Source organism: Schistocerca cancellata, chromosome 9 (genome assembly GCF_023864275.1).
Source record: "Schistocerca cancellata isolate TAMUIC-IGC-003103 chromosome 9, iqSchCanc2.1, whole genome shotgun sequence".
NCBI classification, from domain to species: Eukaryota; Metazoa; Arthropoda; class Insecta; order Orthoptera; family Acrididae; genus Schistocerca; species Schistocerca cancellata.
Genome location: NC_064634.1, coordinates 134,525,638 through 134,535,181, shown reverse-complemented (window position 1 = coordinate 134,535,181; position 9,544 = coordinate 134,525,638). Strand labels below are relative to the sequence as shown.

General features: G+C 48.3%; 1 pseudogene; it reads right to left on the bottom strand.

Annotated features, from left to right (window-relative positions):
- Positions 1-8,655: 8,655 nt before the first annotated feature.
- On the bottom strand, positions 8,656-8,773 carry LOC126102383 (5S ribosomal RNA; annotated as a pseudogene).
- Positions 8,774-9,544: the final 771 nt, after the last annotated feature.

The following is a 9,544-nucleotide window of genomic DNA, read 5'->3' as shown; positions in this document are numbered from 1 at the left end:
TTTTCAGATAACTATAGTTTCACATTTTACAAATGCTCTCTGCTGCGTTAGTGTGCTGCTGCCAGGCTATCCTCGTCCTGAGAATAAACAAAAGAAAAAAGTCCCATGTCAGTCACGTTTAGCCCTTGACAACGGCGGAGGAGAGTGTCATCAAAACCTTGTGATTTTATTCGAAATAGACAGCTGAACAGGGAACATTTTATCCTGTTATTAAAATGATTAATGTGTGCAAGTGACGCAAATGAAGAAATAAAGAGAGCCAACCTTGTTTAAATTTTGGTTTACATTTAGAAGGACATGTATAGTTGAAGTTGAATGCAGTAAGAAGGAACGAGACGTGCGATTAACGGTTTGTTGGTAAACAGCATACTGGACGTATCACTCAGATCCGCCGCTCTGTGTTGACAGCCTTGCTTGCTACCAGGTTCAAGTCGGGGTAAACCAGTTTCTTTCAACAGTTACTCAATAAAAAATAGTTCCGAGAAAATCCTGACGGAGACCTGTCATTCCCAGGCTGTCGGCCGTCGTCGTATTTACACGTCTCACGTTGTAACATTTTCCTAGTGACACTGAGTAGTGATTCATTTCTTTAATGCCGTGAGCTTCTTGGTGGTTTACGTATAGTTTTATTTGACTTCTTGCAGTCTCGTGCGGTTGGGAATAGCCCAAGAGTAAAAGCATACCCGGAAATTATCAAAGCAGGAATCAAACCTGGACGTCAGATCATAAAGTTCAACTTTACAAATGCTAGTAGAATACTGGGCAATTTGCCCGGGTTCTTCTTTTCATAGTCAGTATCATTTCCTTAAGCTCACCACAATCGTCAAAGCCGTGATCGTGAGAGGCACAAATCGGCGCTCCGGTAGGAACTTTGTCTCAGTAAACTGTATTTCAACTGTTTTATTGTAACAAAAAAAAAGACAAAAAGATGATTTTTGCAGATGATGTGGTAATATGGGGTAGATGTACAGTTACAGCGTGATGCGTGGAAGCAAATAATGAAAAGGTATGGATTAAAAATAAATAAAGATAAGAGTGAAGTAATGGTATTTGGAAGAGAGAAAGGGATCAACGGAAATATTGCCTTTAATGGAGAACCCCTCAAAGTGGTAGAAAGTTTCACTATTTAGGGAGTGAAATATCTAGGGATGGAAGAATAACTAACGAAATTAATAGGAGGTTACAGAAGGGAGGCAATTTCTACCAAACAATAAAACACCTGATTTGGAATAAGGAAGTTTCATAAAAAGCAAAACTCCTTATGTATAAGAATTAATACTTCCCTATTGTCACCTATAGTGGAGGAACATGGAGAATGACAGAAAGGGACTGGAGCAGATTGCAAGCAGGGGAAATGAAATTTCTCAGAGCAGTTAAGGGAAAAACAAGAATGGACAGAGTAAGGAATGTAGAGATTAGAAAGGACCTTAAACAAGAAAGTATGAGAGAAGAATTTGAAACAAAGGGATTAAGATGGTATCGGCATGTTAAGAGGATGCATGGGCAGAGACTCCGCAAAACTATGGAAGAACTAAAGATGGATAGGAAAAGACCCAGGGCGCCCAAGAACACAGTGGAAACTGGGAGTGAGAATATCTGTAGAAAGAATAGGTGTGACCTCGCAGCAAGTGGAGGAAGAAAAGTGGTGGGAGGATCGAGCCAAATGGAGAGGACTCGTCAGCACCCAGACCCGGCAGTAGCTGGAACGGGTTTCGGATATAGATAGAGTATTGTAACTTCAGCTGTCCACACACTAGAGAATACTTCTATTAAGAACGTAATCTAAATTTTAGTAATAAGCTTATATAACACCCTTATAGAAAGGAATTAAGAACGAAAGGAATAGGTACAAGCACTTAAAGGGAAAACTGTGTTTGGTAGTACACTACGTAGATAACTTTAGCTGGATCCTCGCTTTGATCGTGCTGCTTCTTCTTATACAAAAAAGAAAAAAATGTATACACGATTATTACAAAGCCTTCCATTACAATTCTGACGGCGTTAAAAGATGGCTATTCCAATAATTTGCAGGAAAAAGAGTACCTGCCGGTACAATGAAGAACTGGTGCTTTGTTTTACTGTAAACATACGGAAATACAATTTTCATATAGGATATGCTCTTCACTCCCTACTAGCCTACGAGGAAAAGTGCTTCATTGCTTCGGATACTTTCACCTAAATAGGATATATCGCTTGCGGCTGTAGAAAGTGGATGTTACACAGCGCGTGACGTCAGTTGGTACACGGCAAGGTTACACTTCCCTGCACAGCGAACTCATTATCCAGCGCCGTCTATTATCGTCAAGTTATTGTTCGAGACTACCATTATGTCCAGACCTAGCCTAACATCACGAAAAGCAAGGAAGATTAGGCCTCAACTTTTCGCCAATGTTAACGCAAAACAAACCAGTTAACTGTTTTACAGGAATAAATACTGAACAGAAAATTATTATGCACTAGTCTGAGACAGTTACTCTGAACATTGAATTTGCGACCATTTCCAAAGCTGTGTGAACCCCACTCTAATGGTGAAAGTTAAGTCATTTCATTCTTAAAAGAGGGCAGCTAGTCTCATTAGTTCGCAGAATGTTGCACAATGATGTAGAACCAGTTTCAAGTACAAGCTCAAAAAAGATCGATAAACATCAGAACTGTCTGAATGATATCCTGTCGTCCAAACACTACAAAATATATTTGGACACGTATACCAGATGTCTCATCGTAACATCTGAATGCGATTTAAAAACAGCAATTACAGCTAACATTACGCATGTACAGACACACTTTAACGTAATGTGTTGTGATAATGTAGGCCAACGAAGTGCTGTAGCAACCATGAACTATGTGCATACATCTACTCATGAGTTCGGGATCTCGCCTTACAGAAGTAACTGCACAATATACACTCCTGGAAATTGAAATAAGAACACCGTGAATTCATTGTCCCAGGAAGGGGAAACTTTATTGACGCATTCCTGGGGTCAGATACATCACATAATCACACTGACAGAACCACAGGCACATAGACACAGGCAACAGAGCATGCACAATGTCGGCACTAGTACAGTGTATATCCACCTTTCGCAGCAATGCAGGCTGCTATTCTCCCATGGAGACGATCGTAGAGATGCTGGATGTAGTCCTGTGAAACGGCTTGCCATGCCATTTCCACCTGGCGCCTCAGTTGGACCAGCGTTCGTGCTGGACGTGCAGACCGCGTGAGACGACGCTTCATCCAGTCCCAAACATACTCAATGGGGGACAGATCCGGAGATCTTGCTGGCCAGGGTAGTTGACTTACACCTTCTAGAGCACGTTGGGTGGCACGGGATACATGCGGACGTGCATTGTCCTGTTGGAACAGCAAGTTCCCTTGCCGGTCTAGGAATGGTAGAACGATGGGTTCGATGACGGTTTGGATGTACCGTGCACTATTCAGTGTCCCCTCGACGGTCACCAGTGGTGTACGGCCAGTGTAGGAGATCGCTCCCCACACCATGATGCCAGGTGTTGGCCCTGTGTGCCTCGGTCGTATGCAGTCCTGATTGTGGCGCTCACCTGCACGGCGCCAAACACGCATACGACCATCATTGGCACCAAGGCAGAAGCGACTGTCATCGCTGAAGACGACACGTCGCCATTCGTCCCTCCATTCACGCCTGTCGCGACACCACTGGAGGCGGGCTGCACGATGTTGGGGCGTGAGCGGAAGACGGCCTAACGGTGTGCGGGACCGTAGCCCAGCTTCATGGAGACGGTTGCGAATGGTCCTCGCCGATGCCCCAGGAGCAACAGTGTCCCTAATTTGCTGGGAAGTGGCGGTGCGGTCCCCTACGGCACTGCGTAGGATCCTACGGTCTTGGCGTGCATCCGTGCGTCGCTGCGGTCCGGTCCCAGGTGGACGGGCACGTGCACCTTCCGCCGACCACTGGCGACAACATCGATGTACTGTGGAGACCTCACGCCCCACGTGTTGAGAAATTCGGCGGTACGTCCACCCGGCCTCCCGCATGCCCACTATACGCCCTCGCTCAAAGTCCGTCAACTGCACATACGGTTCACGTCCACGCTGTCGCGGCATGCTACCAGTGTTAAAGACTGCGATGGAGCTCCGTATGCCACGGCAAACTGGCTGACACTGACGGCGGCGGTGCACAAATGCTGCGCAGCTAGCGCCATTCGACGGCCAACACCGCGGTTCCTGGTGTGTCCGCTGTGCCGTGCGTGTGATCATTGCTTGTACAGCCCTCTCGCAGTGTCCGGAGCAAGTATGGTGGGTCTGACACACCGTTATCAATGTGTTCTTTTTTCCATTTCCAGGAGTGTATTTTGGGAGAGACAGAGTGTGCTAATGACTGATGCAACCAACAATGTCAATACCAACTATGACATTCAACGAGAAACAATGTCAATACCAACTATGACATTCAACGAGAACTGTGTCACTCAATTTAAAAGAAATGAAACGACGCACTGAGACGCAGTGTTTTTTCAGCTGTGATACACTGCGTGATCAAAAGTATCTGGACACCTGGCTGAAAAGTCTTACAAGTTCGTGGTGCCCTCCATTGGTAATGTTGGGATTCAGAATGGTGTTGGCCGACTTTTAGCCTTGATGACAGCTTGCACTCTCGCAAGCATACGGTCGATCAGGTGCTGGAAGGTTTCTTGGGGAATGGGAGCCTGTTTTTCAGGGAGTGCTCTACTAAGGGGAGGTATCGATGTCGGTCGGTGAGGCCTGGCACGAAGTCGGCGTTTCAAAACATCCCAAAGGTGTTCTACAGGTTTCAGGTCAGTACTCTGTGCAGTCCAGTCCATTGCAGGGATGTTATTGTCGTGTAACAACTTCGCCGCAGGCCGTGCATAATGAACAGGTGCTCGATCGTGTTGAAAGATGCAATAGCCATCCCCGAATCGCTCTTCAACAGTGGAAAGCAAGAAGGTGCTTAAAACATCAGTGTAAGCCTGCGCTGTGATAGTGCCACGCAAAACATCAAGTGGTGCAAGCCCCCTCTAGAAAAACATGACCACACCATAACACCACCGCCTCCGAATTTTACTGTTGACACTACACACGCTGGCAGATGACGTTCACCGGGCATTCGCCATACCCACACCCTGCCATCGGATCGCCACATTGTGTACCGTGATTCGTCACACCACAAAACCCTATTCCACTGTTCAATCGTCCAATGTTTACGCTCCTTACACCAAACAAGGCGTCGTTTGGCATTTACCGACGTGATGTGTGGATTATGAGTAGCCGCTCGACCATGAAATCCAGGTTTTCTCACCTCCTGCCTAACTGTCGTAGTACTTGCAATGGATCCTGATGCAGTATGGAATTCCTGTGTGATGGGCTGGATAGATGTCTGCCTATTACACCTTACGACCCCCTTCAACTGTCGGCTGTCTCTGTCAGTCAACAGACGGGGTCGGCCTGTACGCTTTTGTGCTGTACGCATCCGTTCACATTTCCACTTCACTATCACATCGAAAACACTGGACCTAAGGATGTTTAGGAGTGTGGAAATCTCGCGTACAGACGTATCACACAAGTGACAGCCAGTCACCTGACCACGTTCGAAGTCTCTGAGTTCCGCGTAGCGCCCCATTCTGCTCTCTCACTTAGTCTATTGCCTACTGAGGTCACTGATATGGATTACCTGGCAGTAGGTAGCAGCACAATGCACCTAATATGAAAAAAGTATGTCCTTGGGGTGTCCGGATACTTTTGATCACGTAGTGTAATATCCTTCAGCATACGGTGACAGCAACTTTTGGCGGAAAACCAGAGCGTCGCAGATATCCATAAACGGTTGCAGAATGTCTACGGAGAAATTGCAGTGAACAAAAGCACAGTGAGTCGTTGGGTGAAGCGACTGTCATCATCGCAACAAGGTCGCGCAAACCTGTCTGATATCCCGCGGACTGCTACCTGCACACAGCTGTGAGTCCTGCAGCGTTGGAACGTGTGGACACTCATTCGAGGTGAGGATGGATCACAATCAAACACCTCGCTGCTCAGCTAGATGTCTCAGTTGGCAGTGCTGCCTCACTCGTCCACCAGTTCGGATACTCAACGGTGTGTGCCTACTCGATTTCTCGCCGCCTAACAGAAGAACATAAGAGCAACTAAGGACCATCTGCGGCTAATCGTGACAATTTCTTGTCGATCATCGTCACATGCGATGCCTCATGGGTTCATCACTTCGAACTGGAAACAAAATGGCAATCCACGGAGTGGCGCCATACCACCTGTCCTCCGAAGACAAAAATTCCAAGCTGCACCCTTGGCTGGTAAAATAATGGCGACGGTCTTCTGGGACTCTGAAGGGGCTATTCTTTCCGACGACCCTTCTCATGGTGCAACGATCAACTCTGAAGTGTGCTGTGATACCCCCAGGAAACTGAAGAAACGACTTCAGTGTTCTTGTAGCCATAAAAGTACAAACGAACTTCTTCTCAGTGTGGTGGTGTAAGGCCGTCGCATAGAACGGAGATTGTGTTGAAACACAGGGTTTTGTAGCCAAAAGAGTGGGGAATAATGTCGTGTATTGGAATCCTGAATAAAACCACCGTGATTTGAGGAAAAAAGTGTTGCATTGCATACCGAACGTCCCTCGTATTTACATGCATGCACACCACCAGCTGGAAATTTGATCTACACTCCTGGAAATGGAAAAAAGAACACATTGACACCGGTGTGTCAGACCCACCATACTTGCTCCGGACACTGCGAGAGGGCTGTACAAGCAATGATCACACGCACGGCACAGCGGACACACCAGGAACCGCGGTGTTGGCCGTCGAATGGCGCTAGCTGCGCAGCATTTGTGCACCGCCGCCGTCAGTGTCAGCCAGTTTGCCGTGGCATACGGAGCTCCATCGCAGTCTTTAACACTGGTAGCATGCCGCGACAGCGTGGACGTGAACCGTATGTGCAGTTGACGGACTTTGAGCGAGGGCGTATAGTGGGTGGACGTACCGCCGAATTGCTCAAGACGTGGGGCGTGAGGTCTCCACAGTACATCGATGTTGTCGCCTGTGGTCGGCGGAAGGTGCACGTGCCCGTCGACCTGGGACCGGACCGCAGCGACGCATGGATGCACGCCAAGACCGTAGGGTCCTACGCAGTGCCGTAGGGGACCGCACCGCCACTTCCCAGCAAATTAGGGACACTGTTGCTCCTGGGGTATCGGCGAGGACCATTCGCAACCGTCTCCATGAAGCTGGGCTACGGTCCCGCACACCGTTAGGCCGTCTTCCGCTCACGCCCCAACATCGTGCAGCCCGCCTCCAGTGGTGTCGCGACAGGCGTGAATGGAGGGACGAATGGAGACATGTCGTCTTCACCGATGAGAGTCGCTTCTGCCTTGGTGCCAATGATGGTCGTATGCGTGTTTGGCGCCGTGCAGGTGAGTGCCACAATCAGGACTGCATACGACCGAGGCACACAGGGCCAACACCCGGCATCATGGTGTGGGGAGCGATCTCCTACACTGGCCGTACACCACTGGTGACGAGGGGACACTGAATAGTGCACGGTACATCCAAACCGTCATCGAACCCATCGTTCTACCATTCCTAGACCGGCAAGGGAACTTGCTGTTCCAACAGGACAATGCACGTCCGCATGTATCCCGTGCCACCCAACGTGCTCTAGAAGGTGTAAGTCAACTACCCTGGCCAGCAAGATCTCCGGATCTGTCCCCCATTGAGCATGTTTGGGACTGGATGAAGCGTCGTCTCACGCGGTCTGCACGTCCAGCACGAACGCTGGTCCAACTGAGGCGCCAGGTGGAAATGGCATGGCAAGCCGTTCCACAGGACTACATCCAGCATCTCTACGATCGTCTCCATGGGAGAATAGCAGCCTGCATTGCTGCGAAAGGTGGATATACACTGTACTAGTGCCGACATTGTGCATGCTCTGTTGCCTGTGTCTATGTGCCTGTGGTTTTGTCAGTGTGATCATGTGATGTATCTGACCCCAGGAATGTGTCAATAAAGTTTCCCCTTCCTGGGACAATGAATTCACGGTGTTCTTATTTCAATTTCCAGGAGTGTATTTAGTCATCATGAGTCACTTTTTGGACGTTCAGAGCGTAGATATTTTACCCTATGTAAAAGCCGTCACGTTCACATGGAAACTTGACAATTCCTACCTTGCATGACGTCGCCCGGTCCTTGACCGTGCCCAGAAGCTGGAGGTTCAAAGATGTCTTCAACTTGGCGATTCTACATCACTCTACCGGTTCTGTAAGAAATATATCCAACGTATTGTAGGTACGCTATCGTCTTGAGGCCTTCATCCTCTTCCTGGCACTGCCATTTATAAATCTGCCGCGTCCTCCGTGCCTGTATTTCCTCTTTCGACGAAAACAGTTTGATGGATGTAACATTCGGGTTTAAGCCCCGTCGACAACGAGATCATTTGATAAAACTCCACCTCAACAGGTCATGAAGGCTGAAAGGTACCGACCGGCCACCGTCTCATCATCAGCCCGCAGGCGTCACTGGATGCGGATATAGAGGGGCATGTGGTCAGCACACCGCTCTCCCAGCCGTATGTCAGCTGCAGAGACCGGAGCCGCTACGTCTCAATTACGTAGCTCCTCAGTTTTACCTCACAAGGGCTGAGTGGACCCGGCGTACCAACAGCGCTCGGCAGACCGGATGGTCACCCATCCAAGTGCTAGTCCAGCCCGACAGCTCTTAACTTTGGTGATCTGACGGGAACCGGTGTTACCACTGCGGCAAGGCCGTTGGCAGATCATTTGATACGGAGAAGAAATTCGACTCATGGAAGGATAAGGTAGGGAATTGCCTCATAAAACATGGACCTTGCCGACGGTGGGGTGGTTTGCGTACCTGAGCGGTGCAGACAGCCGTACTGTACAGTCAACCAAAACGGAGGGGTATCTATTGAGAGGCCAGACAAACGTGTGGTTCCTGAAAAGGGGCAGCAATCTTTTCAGTAGTTTCAGGGGCAACAGTTTGGTTGAATAACTGATCTCGCCTTGTAACGTCAACCAAAACGGCCTTGCTGTGCTGGTAATGTGAACGGCCGAGGGCTTGTAGTTCTACAGTATGGTTAAATGATAATGGGACCTCTTGTGTAGAATATTCCGAAGGTAAAATAGTCCTTCATTTTGATCTTCGGGAGGGGAGTACTCACGAGGATGTCGTTATCAGGAGAAACAAAACTGGTACTCTACGGATTGGAAAGTGAATGTTAGATTTCTTAATGGGGGGGGGGGGGGGAGGGGAAGGGGGGAGGGGGGGGAGGTGTAGGTTAGAAAATCTAAAAAGAGAAATGGGTAGGTTGAAGTTAGATACAGTGGGAATTAGTGAAGTTCCGTGGCAGGAGGAACAGGACTTCTCGTCAGGTGAATACAAGGTTATAAATATAAAATCAAATAGGGGCAATGCAGGGGTGGTTTTAATAATGAATAAAAAAAATACGAACGCGGTAAGCTACTATGAACAGCACAATGAACACATTATTGGAGCCAAGACAGACACAAAGCCAACACCCACG